Below are 18,425 nucleotides of genomic sequence, written 5' to 3' on the forward strand. Positions count from 1 at the left end.
CCCAGTGTGTTTCAGACACCTTTTCTTTGTATGCTCTTCCACGCGGTCCCGGAGGGGTGCTGCATGTGGCCAGGAGGGAGCATTTGTAAAGCTGCCGAGTGCTAGGCTCCAGGTCACCCTGGCCCCTCTATAGCTTTGGCGATCAAGGCCTGAGTCTCCCATCCTGTTACCTGGCCCCTTCCCTGGCCCCTTCCCTGTCACTAAGGGAGAGGAAGATCACAGCATGCAATGGGAACAACCCTCTTCTGTTCTTTCTTCTAGATGATGACATTGGTACTCCTTCCTCAGATGACTGGAAGGAAACTGCTTTTGTGCCTCAGGGGAAACTCCGAGGTAAGTTGTGAGTGTCTGTTTCCTTGGAAGTCGAAAAATTAGTGCTATAATAGCTTATTTGGGTACGTAAGGCTCTCCAAAGGTCTTTCAAGTCTCTTTGTGCTTTGAAGGTCGTACACAGATCAGTCATTAGTATTTCTTTACTTGGAGAATTGTCACATTTCAGTGGGAAGGCGGCCCTTGCCAGTCTTTGCTCCTATTCCTTTGCTGTTTGGGCCATGTCATTCCCTGACCTGCAGCCAGTCCTCACAGGTCACTGCAGGAAAAAAAACAAGGCAGACCCCAGTGCGCAGTGGAAGCTCTCCTCACCTGTGTCTGATCACTCTTGTGCCTGCAGGCCCCTTTGGTGCATTTCAAAAGCAAAGTCGCGTCCCTGAGCCTGGGGTGGATGCCAGACGTAAGTCACCAGTCTTCATCTCATGATCTTTGCTCATATTTGGTTGTGGAAGTTCAGGGGGGGTTCATCTTTTCACTGCCTGGTGATTTCTTCCCCATGAGAAGCTTGGGTAGTCACTGTTTCTTGGGTGCTGCATGCTCCCAGCATCCCGTTGACTTTGTCTCCATACATCAGAGATCTCCCCACTAAAAAAACCTTGAGGGGCCAAATGTTCTTCTATGCCTTCTCTGAAGATTGTTTTACATGGCCTGGAGAGAGCATCTGGAAAGCTGCTGAGTGCCAGCCAACTGCCCACCTGGCTTCTCTGCAGCTTTGCAACTTTTGACCCAGGTCTGAGTGCCATGTCATCACCTGAGCCCCTTCTAGTCACTGCAGGTCCCTAAGGAAGAGAGAAATCACAGCATACCATGGCACCCAAACAGCAGCACCCTGGCACATGAGTGGCAGGCCCAGCTGCCCCCGGGCATCAACACCAGGAGATGTTTCTCGTCGATGCTGTGCCTATAAGCAACGCTTTGCCAAAGCCTCAGCATAATCCAGCCTGTGAGCCTCAGGGCAGTCCCACAGGAAAGGGCCTTTAGATCTTGTCCTTCCTCTTCCACCCCCTTCCCTTCTCCAGGCAGTTCTACACATGGTTCCTTTTTGGACTGTCACGGTGCCACTGCAGGCACCCAACAACTATTTGCCAGATGCTTCTGTGTGGCAGGGAGAGGAGAGTGCTGTGGAGCAGTGCTGTCATTCCAGTGTAAACAGGTGTCTGACAGGAGCTGCTCTGTCTGTGTTTGCTGACAGCTCCTAGTGGAGTTGAATGGCATCCAGTTTCCCAGCTGAGCTCCAGGACAGAAGCCCCAGCGATTCAAATGGGTACGTCATGAGATTTGACTTCCTTTGAGAGATGCCAGCTCACAGTCCTAATGTCAGCCAGGCGCGTCTGCAGGTGTGAGTGAGAATGCACACCTGTGTGTGTGTGCCCTGCCCTCGCACAATGCCCTGGTCCCATTCAGTGATGCCGTTATGCGTTTAGGTAAGCTGCAGTGTGTGGTGAAAAGTTCTCATTCTTTGGTTGCAGAAGTGCCTCCAGGGAAGGCCGTGCTAAATCCTTAGTTGTGCTGGAACCCCACAGGCATCCCAGGGGTGGCTGTTGTCGTTACTGACTTCACTGAAAAGACCGTTCAGTTTAATACCTTGTTTGTCTGAAAGTTATCTTAATGCTTTCTGTTTAGGTCCTGAGAAACAGAAAGAGGCCCTGGAAACAGGAAAATATCTGCAGACACTGCCCCCTCTGCTAATGAAAATCATGAAGGACAAAGCACGTGGTAGGTGTATTTCCGTCTGTTCCCTGAAAGGCTTGTGAAACTGAATTTCTAGAAATACATGTGGAGAAACTGTACCATCTTCCTGATGAGAAGCAGTTACTTACAGTCCCACTCTCTTACCTCCTTTCTAAAGAGACAGGTGGAGCACCTATGCGCTGGCTTGCATTTTGGAACGGCAGAGTTCGCACACTGACTGTCCCGCTGAGAGTAATAGAGGCCATGCACACAACAACTGTCACTCCAGGTAAGGGCCGCTCATAGAGCTCCGTGGCCGTGGTTAGAGGTTGCTCCCCTCCCACTGCAGCCAGTTCCCAGGGACTTAGGAACTTTGTCCTTTTGGGAACTAGGCCACCAGAACCACATTCAGCAGATAAGGAGAGGAAACAGGACCCTCCATAGTACCTCCTGTGCACAGACCCTGCATTCCAGAGCTTGCTGTGCTTCCCCTGAGCCACCAGGCACAACAGCAGCCCGGAGCGGGATCCTTCCTGTGGTTGTTCTTGTCCACGTCCCTCAAAGCAGCAGCTGGTGAAACAGATCCACATTGTTTTTCCAGGTGCGGATGGTGAGGAACATGCAAATGCCGCAGACAATAATTTTATCGAGAAGTACTGCCTGGGATTTGGTGTGGCTATCTTCGTTACCATGCTGATGGCAATGTTTTCATGCTATCGTCTTGTCCGACAACGGAGGCAGATAAACCAGTGAGTTCTTGTTCACCCCCAAACCCATCCTGCCCCCTCTCTTTACTATAGGGATCCTGTGAGCAAGGAGGCATTTCTACTTAAAGCCAGTTAGTTGTTGCCTAACACTGTCTGAGATTGACACTGTCAGACATTTAACTGGCCTCGCCATTCCTGCTCCATGTTCTTACTGCTGGGCCTGAGACAGGCCGGTAGCTGAGGGTGGCTCTATCATGCACTGTGAGGAAGGAGAGCAGGGGGTTCTCCTGTGCCCTCAGCACGTTTCTCTCCCTGCAGGCGCCTTGCTGAAGATGCTGCAGTCCAGCATATTGCCTGCAGCAACCTCACGCTTGGACAAACAGCTTGCTCGCCTCAGTGCGCCGCACAGAAAAGACGTGGCACAAACAACCGGTGCCTGTGCAGTGACAATCTGCCCACCAGCCGCAGAGAACCACCAGAGCGGCCCCTGCCAGGCCTGACGGCTGTTGGGCTCAGCTGCCCCCAGTGCAGCCCCCGTAGCCCACCAGCCCAGGCTCCGTGGCCCCTGGGAAGTACATCATGCCCAGTGGCCCCTATCCACCTTGGGCATCAACACCTCTTTCAGGGGACAGGAGGGACCCACCTGGTTTGGAAGCTTGCAGTCATCGGCTGGCACCCAAACAGCAGCACCCTGGCATCAACACCACCCTCCCGTCCCCCACCACCATCCTTCAGGGGTTGGCAGTGGCTCCCTCAAAGTGTCACCCGCAGGCAGCCACTGCCTCAGGGAAGCTTGAGAGGCCTGTCAGCCTCCAGCACCATCTCTGCCCTCACCCTCCCCTCCACCATCCATCAGGGGATGGAAGCGACCCCAGCAGAGTATAGACCTGGGGACATCATCCAACAGACAGACGACCATTGCCTGGGGGAAGCCAACTGGCCCAGCAGCCCCCTGTCTCCCCCAGGAACTGTCACCAACTTTCCTTCACCATCCTTCAGGAGGTTGGAGCAGCCCCCACAGGGTGGCAGTTTGAGGGCATCATCCGACACCCAGATAACTACAGCCAGGGGAAAGCATACCAGGCCCCACAGCTCCCAGCCCCCCACAGCACCAACTCTGCCCTCCCGCTCCTCTCCTCCATCCTTCAGGATGTGGGAGTGGCCCCCCCCAACAGGGTCGGCATGGGGGCAATACCTGTAAAACCTCTGCCTGGAAAAAGTATGACAGGCCCAGCAGCCCCAAGATCCCCCCAGCACCACCTCTCTCTTCATGCTCCTCTCCACCATTGGTCAGGGCGTGGGAGCATCATCACTGGTCAACACAACAGGGGGTTCTTTCTTTAACATCCTTATTACACCTTCCGAACTGAGTATACCTTTTCTACAAAAATTCTCAGCACCACAGATGATCATATTCAAAACATCTATAACTATATGGAATATAGATATTGTAAATTAATTCAATAAAATTCAACAACAAAACAAAATAACCAAGAAGCTGCTTCCTTCAAAAGGCAGAGTATTCTGACGAGGAGAAAACAGCAATACTAACATCACGTCACAGCGTTGCCATCAGGGCTCAAGCTAAGGCAGCCAGCTGACCAGGGCAGAACTTGTGTTAGATGCTGCTCAGTGACAACACCCAGAATGAAGTAGCAAGGATGTGAAGTGTAGGAGACTACTTGCGCTTATCACATTCTGTCTGCTGTAACAGCACTACTCAAAGATTTCTAATCGGGCCAAGATCTTTGTGAAGCAGCAGTTTGTTCATTACTGCCATCATGGCCGCACACCCCTACTGACTGTTGGGCAGGGCTGCAGTGGAGAACGCCCTCCACACGCAGTCCTGGGCAGGCAAGGGCTGTCGGTGCACAGTGCCACACGCTCCTTGCCATCTGCACACACGTGGGCTGGCTTTGCACTGCCAGGCACATCGTCTCGCCTGGGCACTGCAGGTCCTCGCTTGGTGGTATGCAGAGACAGCGGGGCCAACAGATGAAGTTATCTGTGTTGTGTGCAATACTTGCATGACTTGGGAGCTGACAATCCTTGTGGTTCTCTGTCCTGCTCCAATTTATAGGAAGGAGAGGAGGTCCATACGTGTATGCCTGAGCATGGTTCAAATGTTGGAGGACGGACGCTATTACGATTTAGGGTGATTAGGAAGGGAAGGCGGGCAATAGAAAAGACAGGAAAAAGAATCAAGGAGTCTTTATAGGAAGCAAGAGGGAGAGAGAGTCACCACCATGGATCTGACGTGTTTAGTAGTTCAGTCATTGATCTTCAGTAGTGGTGGGTCATCAGGAGTTGTTGTTCCGCTGACGATGACTGTGACCACGGCAACAGTTTCCAATGATAGTATAAACTTACAAATAAGTCCAACGTGGTTCAGTCAGCTCTCCTTGGTGTGACAGCTCAAATCCAAAATGGTTGAGTCAGCTCTCCTTGGAATTTCAGCTTCTGGCTCTGGGATCTCATCTGGACCTTGCCAGCAGAAAAGAGGGAGCAGGGACGCCCACCTGCTTCTTGTTCTTCACAGGACACGATGGTATCATTCCCCAGTTTTCACATACCAAGCTGGAGCCAGATCTTCTGCCAGTAAACACTTCTGAGCACCCTCTTCTGGAGGTGAACAGCTCTGGAGGAAGGTGCTTTCAAATGTCCACAAAGTGATGTTGATTGTCACACAGTAGCACCCATCACTTGCCTCCTCCATAAATCAGTTACAGTCTTGTTGGTGAACCTGAAGACAAAAGGTCAGCGCGCTGGGACAAGCAGCCACACACCAGTATCACAGAATCACAGAATGACCCAGGTTGGAAGGGACCTCATGGATCATGAAGAACAAACCCCCCTGCCTGGCAGGGCCACCAAACATACACCTTTACTAGATCAGGTTGCCCAGGGCCCTGTCCAACCTGGCCCTGAACACCTCCAAGGACGGGGCATCCACAACCTCCCTGGGCAGCCCGTTCCAGGGCCTAACCACTCTGCTAGTAAACAACTTTCCCCCTAACATCCAACCTAAATCTTCCCTCTTTCAACTTCAATCAGTTTCCCCTTGTCCTGCTATTACCAGCCCCCTCCTCATCCTATGTGGAACACCAGTGCCAGCAGTGCGGCCGCCGTTTTAGAACCCTCTCCACGTCACCTTGGTCACCGCTGCCGCGCGCAACGCACTCGCCTCTGACAGCTGTGGCAGTTAGCAGCCATGTCGGCAGCTAAGAGGGCTAGGGTAGAAGTTTTCCCTGTTTCAGGCGGGAGGATGGAGCTGGGGGCCCTAGGAGTGAGAAGGAGGAGGGGGCCCGCCATGACCACCAGGCAGAGGAGCCCCCCTGCAAAGGGGCACATGTGGGTCAGATCTATGAGGCAGGGGCTGAGGTGGGTCATATCTATGGGGCAGGAGCTGCTGTGGGGCTGATGTGTGTCACATCTATAGGGAAGGAGCTGCTGTGGGGCAGGTGTGTGTCATATCTATGGGGCAGGAGCTGCTGTGGGGCTGGTGTGGGTCAGATCAATGGGGCAGGAGCTGGTGTGGGGCTGATGTGGGTCAGATCTATGGGGCAGGAGCTGCTGTAGGGCTGATTTGGATCAGATCAATGGGGCAGGAGCTGCTGTGGGGTAGTTGTGGGTCAGATCTATGGGGCAGGATCTGCTCTGGGGCACATGTGAGTGAGATCTATGGGGCAGGAGCTGCTGTGGGGTAGATGTTGGTCAGATCTATGGGGCAGGAGTAGCTGTGGGGCATATGTGAGTCAGATGTATGGGGCAGGAGCTGCTGTAGTGCAGATGTGGGTCAGATCTATGGGGCAGGAGCTCTTGTGGGGTAGTTGTGGGTCAGATCTATGGGGCAGTATCTGCTCTGGGGCACATGTGAGTGAGATCTATGGGGCAGGAGCTGCTGTAGTGCAGATGTGCATCAGATCTATGGGGCAGGAGCTGCTGTGGGGCAGATCTATGGGGCAGGAGCTGCTCTGGGGCACATGTTGGTCAGATCTATGGGGCAGGAGCTGCTGTGGGTCAGATCTACTGGGCAGGAGCTGCTGTGGGGCTGATGTGGTTCAGATCTATGGGGCAGGAGCTCCTGTGGGGCACATGTATATCAGATCTTTGGGGCAGGAGCAGTTGTGGGGATGATGTGTTTCAGATCTACGGAACAGGTGCTGCTGTGGGTCTTATGTGGGTCAGATCTATAGGGAAGAAGCTGCTGTGGAGCTGATGTTGGTTAGATCTATGGTGCAGGAGCTGCTGTGGGGCCTATGTGGGTCAGATCTGTGGGACAGGAGCTGCTGTGTGGCTCATGTGGTTGAGATCTATGGGGCAGGAGCTGCTGTGGGGAAGACGTGGGTCAGATCTATGGGGCAGGAGCTGCTGTGGGGGTGCTGTGTGTCAGATCTATGGGGCAGGAGCTTCTGTGGGGTAGATGTGGGTCAGATCTATGGGGCAGGAGATGCTATGGCGCTGATGTTGGTAAGATATATGGGGCAGGAGCTGCAGTGGGGTAGATGTGGGTCTGATCTATGGGGCAGGAGCTGTTGTGGGTCCAATGTGGGTCAGATCTATGGGGCGGGAGCTGCTGTGTGGCTGATGTGGGTCAGATCTATGGGGCAGGAGATGCTATGGCGCTGATGTTGGTAAGATATATGGGGCAGGAGCTGCTGTGGGGTAGATGTGGGTCTGATCTATGGGGCAGGAGCTGTTGTGGGTCCAATGTGGGTCAGATCTATGAGGCGGGAGCTGCTGTGTGGCTGATGTTGGTCAGATCTATGAGGCGGGAGCTGTTCTGGGGAAGATGTGGGTGAGATCTATGTGGCAGGAGCAGCTGTCAGTCAGATCTATGGGTTTGGAGCTCCTAAGAAGCAGATGTGGGTCGGATCTATGGGGCAGGAGCTGCTGTGGGGCTGGTGTTGGTCAGATCTGTGGGGCGGGAGCTGCTGTTTTGCTGCTGAGGGTCAGATCTATGGGGCAGGAGCTGCTGTGGGGCTCATGTCGTTGAGATCTATGGGACAGGCGTTGCTGTGGATCTGATATGGGTCAGATATATGGGGCAAGAGCTGCTATGGGGCAGATGTGGGTCAGATCTATGGGGCAGGAGCTGCAGTGGGGCAGATGTGAGTCAGATCTATGGGACAGGAGCTGCTGTGGGGATGATGAGGCTCAGATCTATGGGGCAGGAGCTGCTGTGGGGTAGATCTATGGGGCAGGAGCTGTTGTGAGGTTGATGATGGTCTGATCTATAAGGCAGGAGCTGCTGTGGGGCGCATGTGGGTCAGATGTATGGGGCAGGAGCTGCTGTGTGGCTGATGTAGGTCAGATCTATGGGGCAGGACCTGCTGTGGGGCACATGTGGGTCAGATGTATGGGGCAGGAGCTGCTGTGTGGCTGATGTGGGTCAGATCTATGAGGCAGGAGCTGCTGTGGGGCACATGTGGGTCAGATCTATGGGGCAGGAGCTGCTTTGGGGCAGATGTGGGTCAGATCTATGGGGTAGGTGCTGGTGTGGAGCTGATGTTGGTAAGATCTATGGGGCAGGAGCTGCTGTGGGGTATATGTGGGTCAGATCGATTGGGCAGGATCTGGTATGGGGCAGATGTGGGTCAGATCTATGGGGCAGGAGCTGCTGTGGGGCTGATGAGGGTGAGATCTATGGGGCAGGAGCTTCTGTGGGGCTGATTGGGATCAGATCTATGGGGCAGGAGCTGCTGTGTGGCTGATGTGGGTCAGATCTATGGGGCAGGAGCTGCTGTGGGGCACATGTGGGTCAGATGTATGGGGCAGGAGCTGCTGTGGTGTAGATGTGGGTCAGATCTATGGGGCAGGAGCTGCTGTGCGGCTGATATTTCAGATCTATGGGGCAGGAGCTGCAGTGGGGTATATGTGGGTCAGATCGATTGGGCAGGATCTGCTGTGGGTCAGATCTATGGGGCAGGAGCTGCTGTGGGGCTGATTGGGATCAGATCTATGGGGCAGGAGCTGCTGTGTGGCTGATGTGGGTCAGATCTATGGGGCAGGACCTGCTGTGGGGCACATGTGGGTCAGATCTATGGGGCAGGACCTGCTGTGGGGCACATGTGGGTCAGATCTATGGGGCAGGACCTGCTGTGGGGCACATGTGGGTCAGATCTATGGGGCAGGAGCTGTAGTGGGGCTGATGTGGGTCAGATCTATGGGGCAGGATCTGCTGTGGGTCAGATCTATGGGGCAGGAGCTGCTGTGGGGCAGGAGCTGCTGTGGGGCACATGTGGGTCAGATGTATGGGGCAGGAGCTGCTGTGTGGCTGATGTGGGTCCGATCTATGGGGCAGGAGCTGCTGTGGGGCTGATGTTTCAGATCTATGGGGCAGGAGCTTCTGTTGTTCAGATCTATGAGGTAGGAGCTGCTGTGGGGCTGATGTGGGTCAGATCTATGGGGCAGGGGCTGCTGTGGGGCAGATGTGGGTCAGATCTATAGGTCAGGAGCTGCTGTGGCTGATGTGGGTCAGATCTATGGGGCAGGAGATGCTGTGGAACAGATGTGGGTCAGATCTATTGGGCAGGAGCTGTTGTGGGGCACATGGGTATCAGATCTTTTGGGCAGGAGCTGTTGTGGGGCACATGTCAGTAGATCTATGTGGCAGGAGCTGCTGTGGGGCTGATGTGGGTCAGATCTATGGGGTAGGTGCTGCTGTGGAGCTGATGTTAGTCAGATCTATGGGGCAGAAGCTGCTGTGGGGCTGGTGTTGGTCAGATGTATGGGGCAGGAGCTGCTGTGGGGGCTATGTGGGTCAGATCTGTGGGACAAGAGCTGCTGTGGGGCTCATGTGGTTGAGATCTATGGGGCAGGCGTTGCTGTGGTGCTGATGTGGGTCAGATATATGGGGCAGAAGCTGCTGTGGGGCAGATGTGGGTCTGATCTATGGGGCAGGAGCTGCAGTGGGGCAGATGTGAGTCAGATCAATGGGGGAGGAGCTGCTGTGGGGATGATGAGGGTCAGATCTATGGGGCAGGAGCTGCTCTGGGGCACATGTGAGTTAGATCTATGGGGCAGGAGCTGCTGTAGTGCAGATGTGGGTCAGATCTGTGGGGCAGGAGCTGCTGTGGGGCAGATCTATGGGACAGGAGGTGCTGTGGTGCACATGTGGGTCAGGTCTATAGACCAGGAGCTGCTGTGCGGCTGATGTGGGTAAGGTCTATGGGGCAGGAGCTGCTCTGGGGCACATGTTGGTCAGATCTATGGGGCAGGAGCTGCTGTGGGTCAGATCTACTGGGCAGGAGCTGCTGTGGGGCTGATGTGGGTCAGATCTATGGGGCAGGAGCTCCTGTGGGGCACATGTATATCAGATCTTTGGGGCAGGAGCAGTTGTGGGGATGATGTGTGTCAGATCTACGGAACAGGTGCTGCTGTGGGTCTTATGTGGGTCAGATCTATAGGGAAGGAGCTGCTGTGGAGCTGATGTTGGTTAGATCTATGGGGCAGGAGCTGCTGTGGGGCTCATGTGGTTGAGATCTATGGGGCAGGAGCTGCTGTGGGGAAGACGTGGGTCAGATCTATGGGGCAGGAGCTGCTGTGGAGAAGACGTGGGTCAGATCAATGGGGCAGGAGCTGCTGTGGGGGTGCTGTGTGTCAGATCTATGGGGCAGGAGCTTCTGTGGGGTAGATGTGGGTCAGATCTATGGGACTGGAACTGCTGTGGGTCTGATGGGGGCTTGATCTATGGGGCAGGAGCTGCTGTGGGGGTGATGTGTGTCAGATCTATGGGGCAGGAGATGCTATGGCGCTGATGTTGGTAAGATATATGGGGCAGGAGCTGCTGTGGGGTAGATGTGGATCTGATCTATGGGGCAGGAGCTGTTGTGGGTTCGATGTGGGTCAGATCTATGGGGCGGGAGCTGTTCTGGGGCAGATGTGGGTCAGATCTATGTGGCAGGAGCTGCTGTCGGTCAGATCTATGGGGTTTGAGCTCCTAAGGGGCAGATGTGGGTCGGATCTATGGGGCAGGAGATGCTGTGGGGCAGATGTGGGTCTGATCTATGGGGCAGGAGCTGCTGTGGGGCTGATGAGGGTGAGATCTATGGGGCAGGAGCTGCTGTGGGGTATATGTGGGTCAGATCTATGGGGCAGGAGCTGCTGTGGGGATAATGTGGGTCAGATCGATTGGGCAGGATCTGGTATGGGGCAGATGTGGGTCAGATCTATGGGGCAGGAGCTGCTGTGGGGCAGATGTGGGTCTGATCTGTGGGACCGGAGCTGCTGTGTGGCTCATGTGGTTGAGATCTATGGGGCAGGAGCTGCTGTGGGGAAGACGTGGGTCAAATCTATGGGGCAAAAGCTGCTGTGGGGAAGACGTGGGTCAGATCTATGGGGCAGGAGCTGCTGTGGGGGTGCTGTGTGTCAGATCTATGTGGCAGGAGCTTCTGTGGGGTAGATGTGGGTCAGATCTATGGGACTGGAGTTGCTGTGGGTCTGATGGGGGCTAGATCTATGGGGCAGGAGCTGCTGTGGGGGTGATGTGTGTCAGATCTATGGGGCAGGAGATGCTATGGCGCTGATGTTGGTAAGATATATGGGGCAGGAGCTGCTGTGGGGTAGATGTGGATCTGATCTATGGGGCAGGAGCTGTTGTGGGTCCGATGTGGGTCAGATCTATGGGGCGGGAGCTGTTCTGGGGCAGATGTGGGTCAGATCTATGTGGCAGGAGCAGCTTTCGGTCAGATCTATGGGGTTTGAGCTCCTAAGGGGCAGATGTGGGTCGGATCTATGGGGCAGGAGATGCTGTGGGGCAGATGTGGGTCTGATCTATGGGGCAGGAGCTGCTGTGCGGCTGATGAAGGTGAGATCTATGGGGCAGGAGCTGCTGTGGGGTATATGTGGGTCAGATCTATGGGGCAGGAGCTGCTGTGGGGATAATGTGGGTCAGATCGATTGGGCAGGATCTGGTATGGGGCAGATGTGGGTCAGATCTATGGGGCAGGAGCTGCTGTGGGGCAGATGTGGGTCTGATCTATGGGGCAGGAGCTGCTGTGGGGCTGATGAGGGTGAGATCTATGGGGCAGGAGCTGCTGTGGGGCTGATTGGGATCAGATCTATGGGGCAGGAGCTGCGGTGTGGCTGATGTGGGTCGGATCAATGGGGCAGGAGATGCTGTGGGGCTGATGTGGGTCAGATCTATCTGGCAGGAGCTGTTGTGTGGCTGATGAGGGTCAGATCTATTGGGCAGGAGCTGCTGTGGTGCTGATGTGTTTAAGATCTATGAGATAGGAGCTGCTGTGGGGCAGATGTGGGTCAGATCTATTGGGCAGGAGCTGTTGTGGGGCACATGGGTATCAGATCTTTTGGGCAGGAGCTGCTGTGGGGCACATGTCAGTAGATCTATGTGGCAGGAGCTGCTGTGGGGCTGATGTGGGTCAGATCTATGGGGTAGGTTCTGCTGTGGAGCTGATGTTGGTCAGATCTATGGGGCAGGAGCTGCTGTGGGGGCTATGTGGGTCAGATCTGTGGGACAGGAGCTGCTGTAGGGCTCATGTGGTTGAGATCTATGGGGCAGGCGTTGCTGTGGTGCTGATGTGGGTCAGATATATGGGGCAGGAACTGCTGTGGTGCTGATGTGGGTCAGATATATGGGGCAGAAGCTGCTGTGGGGCAGATGTGGGTCTGATCTATGGGGCAGGAGCTGCAGTGGGGCAGATGTGAGTCAGATCAATGAGGCAGGAGCTGCTGTGGGGATGATGAGGGTCAGATCTATGGGGCAGGAGCTGCTGTGGGGTAGATCTATGGGGCAGGAGCTGTTGTGAGGCTGATGATGGTCTGATCTATAAGGCAGGAGCTGCTGTGGGGCGCATGTGGGTCAGATGTATGGGGCAGGAGCTGCTGTGGGGCTGATGCGGGTCAGATCTATGGGGCAGGAGCTGCTGTGGGTCTGGCGTGGGTCAGATCAATGGGGCAGGAGCTCCTCTGGGGCACATGTTGGTCAGATCTATGGGGCAGGAGCTGCTGTGGGTCAGATCTACTGGGCAGGAGATGCTGTGGGGCAGATTTGGGTCAGATCTATGGGGCAGGAGCTCCTGTGGGGCACATGTATATCAAATCTTTGGGGCAGGAGCAGTTGTGGGGATGATGTGTGTCAGATCTACGGAACAGGTGCTGTTGTGGGTTTATGTGGGTCAGATCAATGGGGCAGGAGCTGCTCTGTGGCTGATGAGGTTCAAATATACGGGACAGGAGCTGCTGTGGGGCTCAGGGGGGACAGATCTATGAGGCAGGAGCTGCTGTGGGTCTGATCAATGGGTCAGAGCTGCTGTGGGGCTGATGAGGGTCAGATCTATGGGGCAGGATCTGCGGTGGGGCTGATGTGGTTCTGATCTATGGGCAGGAGCTGCTGTGGGTCAGATGTGGGTCAGATCTATGGGCAGGAGCTGCTTTGGGGCAGGTCTGGGTCAGATCTATGGGGTAGGTGCTGCTGTGGAGCTGATGTTGATAAGATCTATGGGGCAGGAGCTGCTGTGGGGTATATGTGGGTCATATCTGTGGGGCAGGTGCTGCTGTGTTGCTGCTGAGGGTCAGATCTATGGGGCAGAAGATGCTGTGGGGATGATGAGGGTCTGATCTATGGGGCAGGAGCTGCTGTGGGGTAGATCTATGGGGTAGGAGCTGTTGTGAGGCTGATGAGGGTCTGATCTGTAAGGCATTAGCTGCAGTGGGGCATATGTGTGTCAGATTTATTGGGCAGGAGCTGCTGTAGGGCGCATGTGGGTCAGATCTATGGGGCAGGAGATGCTGTGGAGCACATGTGGGTAAGATCTATCGGGCAGGAGCTGCTGTGAGGCTGAAGTGGGTCAGATCTATGGGGCAGGAGCTGCTGTGGGGCAGATGTGGGTCTGATCTATGGGGCAGGAGCTGCTGTGGGGCTGATGAGGGTCAGACCTATGGGGCAGGAGCTGCTGTCGGCCTGATGTGTGTCAGATCTACGTGGAGAATGTTTATGCAGAATGGCTTCATGAGAAAGGACATGAAGAGATTCCACTAGTTAAATTGTAAAAGAATGAACGTGATTAAAGACAAAGACGGTCTATCCTAGGGCCGATCACGGGCTAAGCAGCTATGGAGAAATCAGGATGTGAAAAGACAGGGTATGTAGCTAAAGACGAAATATGTATCTAGAGGCAAGGACGGCCTGAGGGAAAAGCAAGATGTGTAGCAAGGTGTAGACAGAGCTGCAAAGAAAAAGTATCCATAAGACTAACCACAAAGGTCAGATGAAGTAATGTGTAACCCACCAATCCTGAGCTTAACTTTTGCAATATGCATGAACTTATTACTGATTGTATAAATGAGATGCTGTAACACCTAATAAACGAGACTTGTTGACCATGATAGCATGAGACTTGTCTCCCGCGGTTACTTCCAACAAGCTGTGTTACAGAAAGGCAGAATTTCTATACGTCCTTATCAAACTAGTTTTTTCTTCTTTTAGTTTGACTCCTGACTTTAACTTTGAAATCAGACAAAGACCTTACAGTAGCAGACGTATCTGATGAAGAATTCACCATTTGTTTACTGTTACAGCATGAAATGATTTGTAAAATGAGTACAGAGCAGGTAAAGAACATCTACCATGTGAAATCAAGGATCATCCATTCCTGCCCTAAACACACACTTATTCACCGAAAAAATTCTCCCTCTACATATCCAAAAGCTGATTTTAACAGAAATCAGAGCATAGACAGAAACACACAATCAAAATTAAAATGTTTCTTTGTGAGTCATTATGAAGTTAGTAAAACATTTAATAAACACAGTGAGTCCGAGCTTCAGAGATGCTTTGTGTTTTTATTTATTTATCTAGCCGGAAGAATGTACACACACATTTCCTTGGACTGTGGTATTGAGAGATACACTTAAAGCAATCAAGCTGAAGTATAACAGAAGTATATCTAAAGCACCTTTCTTGAAGGACGGCAGGATCACTGAGGATAAGATAATACAGAGCCATAAATGAGAAGGATCAGAAGGACCAACCAACCTGTATAGCATTTCAGAGTGTAGCTGGTTCTTAGAAGAACGAATGACTCTATGGTTCTATGATTCTGTGACTTAAGGTTGGAAAAGACCACTGAAGGTCATCTAGTTCAACCATCAACCCACTCCCAGCATGCCCACTATGTCCCTCAGAGCCACATCTACACGTTTCTTGGACGTCTGCAGGGATGGTGATTCCACCATCACCCTGGGCAAACCTTTCCAATACCTAATGACTATTTTTGAGAAGTTGTTTCTCCGAACATCCAGTAGAACCTCTCCTGGCACAACTCTAAGACACTCCCTCTTGTCCTGTCACTAGTTACACACAAAAAGAGGTTGAACCTCACCTCACCACAACCCCCCTTCAGGAAGTTGTAGAGAGCAATGAGGTCTCCCCCCAAGCCTCCTCTTCGCCGGACTAAATACCCCCAGCTTCCTCAGCTGCTCCTCACAAGACTTATGCTCCAGACCCCACACCAGCCTCATTACCATTCTATGAACATGTGCCAGGGTCTTTCTTGTAGTGAGGGGGCCCAAAAATGAACACAGTACTCAAGTCACAGCTTCACCAGTGCCAAGTACTGAGAGATTATCACCTCCCTGGTCCTGCTGGCAACACTATTTCTGATACAAGCCAGGCCTTCTAGGCTACCAGGCACACTGCTGGCTCACATTCATCTGGCTGTCAACGAACACCACCAGAATCTAGATTCTAGCCACAAGCCTGCAAAATGGAGTGGCATGATATTGTGATCAAAGTGCAGTAGCTGGCACTTGACTTTGTTGAAGCTTATACAATTGCCTTCAGCCCATTGATCCAGCCAATTCAGATCCCTCTGTAAGGCCTTCCTACTCTCAGGCAAATCAACACTTCCTTCCAGCGAGGAGTCATCTGCAAACTCACTGAGGATACACTCAATCCCCCCATCCAGATCATCAATAAAGATATTAAACAGAACCTACCCCTATACTGACGCCTGGGGAAAAAAAAAAAAAAAAAAAAGTCAATTAATGAAGCTGGGAAACAGCACAACATTAGGCACCTCTTTGTATTCTAAGTGAGACAAGAAAGAATATTTTCCACTTTAAATTCACAGTATGTAATTAGCAACAGGATAATAGTTATCTATAAATACCTACAAAATCCTTTTACTGAAGGCTTGTTTTGTTCTGGAGACAAACCATCTGTGCATTCCACTCAGAATCTGTATTTACAAATGCTCTGACTTATGTCATTGATATCAGATCAAAAGAACCACAAGCTAAAACTGCTAACAAAGATAAGAACCAGCTTAAGTCGATCTGCATATACTAAAAGTTTAACTCTCACTGGGTTAGTAGAAAAAAACTACAGTACTGGAATGTAGAGGATTTTACAGACACTTTACACCTGTGTTTTTAACTGTGTATCTGAAGCCCAGGCTGCCCAGCAATGCCACCAGGTGGCACGAACACATAGTACCAGAGGTGCTTTCTCTCACCATCCCTCAGCAAAGGCACTGCCCCAAAACAAACTGTGCGATCAACCTACCAAATGACAGAAGCACAAAATCATTTATCTGAAATGAATCTGAAAATATCTGGCAAACCAATACCCTTCATAAAAAGAGGAAGAGATGATTAACAAAAAAAATACATTCTATTTCCTCACAATTATTGGGTTCAACTTCAGGCATCTTTTTATTCACTCAACATATCCTTTAAATATCAGGTCACAGTAGCAGCCCCTGTTTTGTTACACAAGATGAAGAGCAGTCATGCCCTGCCCGGCATTAGAGTTCTCATCACCTGTTAACTCATCTGCGAGCTCATATGCAGCAATAATGTATAGATCAATCAGGAAATTAAAAAACAAATAAAAAACCAGCAGGATGCCATAAATGTTGCACTGATTCAGCAACAGGAGATAGTATTTAACTATTTGTGGCATTCGACTCTCTAAGACAAGATCAAACCATTTCAGAAACAATAAATGTCAAAAACCCTCTCAAATCTGTATCAAAGAGCATCAAGACCTCCAAAACATTGTACCCTAGAGCTTAAACTCTCAGGAAAGAAGATGACACATACATACAAGAAAATACTTTAAGGCTGTCAGAGAGAAGGCACCTACTACATTAAAGCATTGCAACTCGATCCTTGCAACACTGCAGTACTTACAGTCTTTACAGTTAGCTGAATTCCATTTCTAGACCATCAGAAGAGCAGTAGAACAGGTGCCATTTGTAAACAGTGAGCTCTTCAGGAGTACAAGATGGATATTAACACTACCCAGCAAATGCATGCCTTGGGCAACAAATACATGAGCTCTACTTCACAGCGTCAATTGATGTGATATCTAAAGTATTCATAAATAATATCCACATATACTATTGGTTCCATTTAAATCTAATGAGAACTTGGTACAGTGTATATTAACAGTAATTGCAAAAACGGATTTCAAGTTAAATTTTTCAATACATGGTCCTTCTGCAAGGAATATAATTATTGCACCCAAACAATTCAAATAGCATATCCATGCAACACTTAGATTGCTCAGAGGGATTAATAATTCTTTTGACAAATGAAATGGATGCGACAAAAGACAGAAAGTACTGATCACACAAGAACATTACGTGCGTGAAAACAGGACACTCAAAGTCCATGACGTGTTAAATCACCACTAAGATCATCACGTCCATCTATCAGAGACAAACATGAACTTTTATTGAATACTACACGCCATACGTGTTTTGCATGTGTGTAATGGCCAGGGAGACCTGAGGGGGATCATGGGATCACATGGCTGAGGCCCCACTCTGGTAGGAAACACCCATGCCAAGCACATGAGATATGGGGAAGGGAGAGGGCAGCGGCACTGGGAAAAGCCCATAAACTTGAGCTGGGGCTGGAGCACGTGCTGTGGGTGAGGACGGCTCACTGTGATGACCCAGCAGTGGACTGCAGCATCGCTGTGAGACGGGCAGTGATGTACCCAAGCGAAGGTCAAGCGAAGGTGACGCCCAGCAGCTTGGCCAAGCCATGGTTGGAGACATCACCAGGCAACGGATTGTGACCCCATAGGCCGCGCCGGCTTTGACGCGGGCGCAGCAGCTCAGCCCAGCAGTTTGTGCTTGGCCTCCGACCAAGCGTGTGTGTGAGGACTGGAGTGTGGACAGGGCGAGCTTTGGTGCTGGAAAGTGCTCTGGGTGCTGTTAGCACAGCTCCCAGCGGCCTTCTCAGAGCCATTTGTTCTTTCCCCGAGCCTGCCGGGAGCAGGCAGACGGGACATCCTAGAGAAAAAAGCGTGTGCAGCAGCACAGGTAGGCGGCACAGAGACTGGCAGCGGGGGGGCACAACTTGCGGGACCCTTCCCAGGCCGGAGTCTGACTAATGTCTCTTGTCCTCTTCCAGCGTGTCACCTGCTGCTGCTGCTGCAGCGTTAGTGCTGGGGAGCACGTTACCATCTCCCGCTCCCACTGGCCCACCGCAACTGGTGGAAGGATGGAGGCAGAGTTTGAGACCCGCTGCCCCGTGTGCCTGGAGAACTGGGACAGCGCAGCATACGCCATGCCTTGCTGCCACCAGTTCTGCTTCCGCTGCATCCAGCGGTGGACAAGCACCAGGCCCCAGTGTCCGCTGTGCAAACGGGATGTGAAGACCATCATTCACTCCGTGCAAGCGGACAACAACTACAAGGAGGTGGAGGTCAGACCAGCTGCACAGGCATCCGTTGCTACA

At 52.2% G+C, this 18,425-nt stretch overlaps 1 long non-coding RNA gene across 2 annotated transcripts; it reads left to right on the forward strand.

The window, feature by feature from the left end:
- Positions 1-325: 325 nt before the first annotated feature.
- Positions 326-2,286, forward strand: LOC146758091 (uncharacterized). Of its 2 annotated transcripts, XR_014935389.1 has the most exons (4): positions 326-730; positions 1,523-1,594; positions 1,954-2,046; positions 2,180-2,286. It is a non-coding gene; the product is annotated as an uncharacterized LOC146758091 (long non-coding RNA). The 2 variants fall into 2 exon arrangements; XR_014935388.1 differs by lacking the exon at positions 326-730 and having other exon boundaries at positions 1,121-1,594.
- The last annotated feature ends 16,139 nt before the right edge of the window (positions 2,287-18,425 follow it).

This window comes from Coturnix japonica, chromosome 17 (genome assembly GCF_054131305.1).
Source record: "Coturnix japonica strain WE chromosome 17, WE-NBRP24, whole genome shotgun sequence".
Lineage (NCBI taxonomy): Eukaryota > Metazoa > Chordata > Aves > Galliformes > Phasianidae > Coturnix > Coturnix japonica.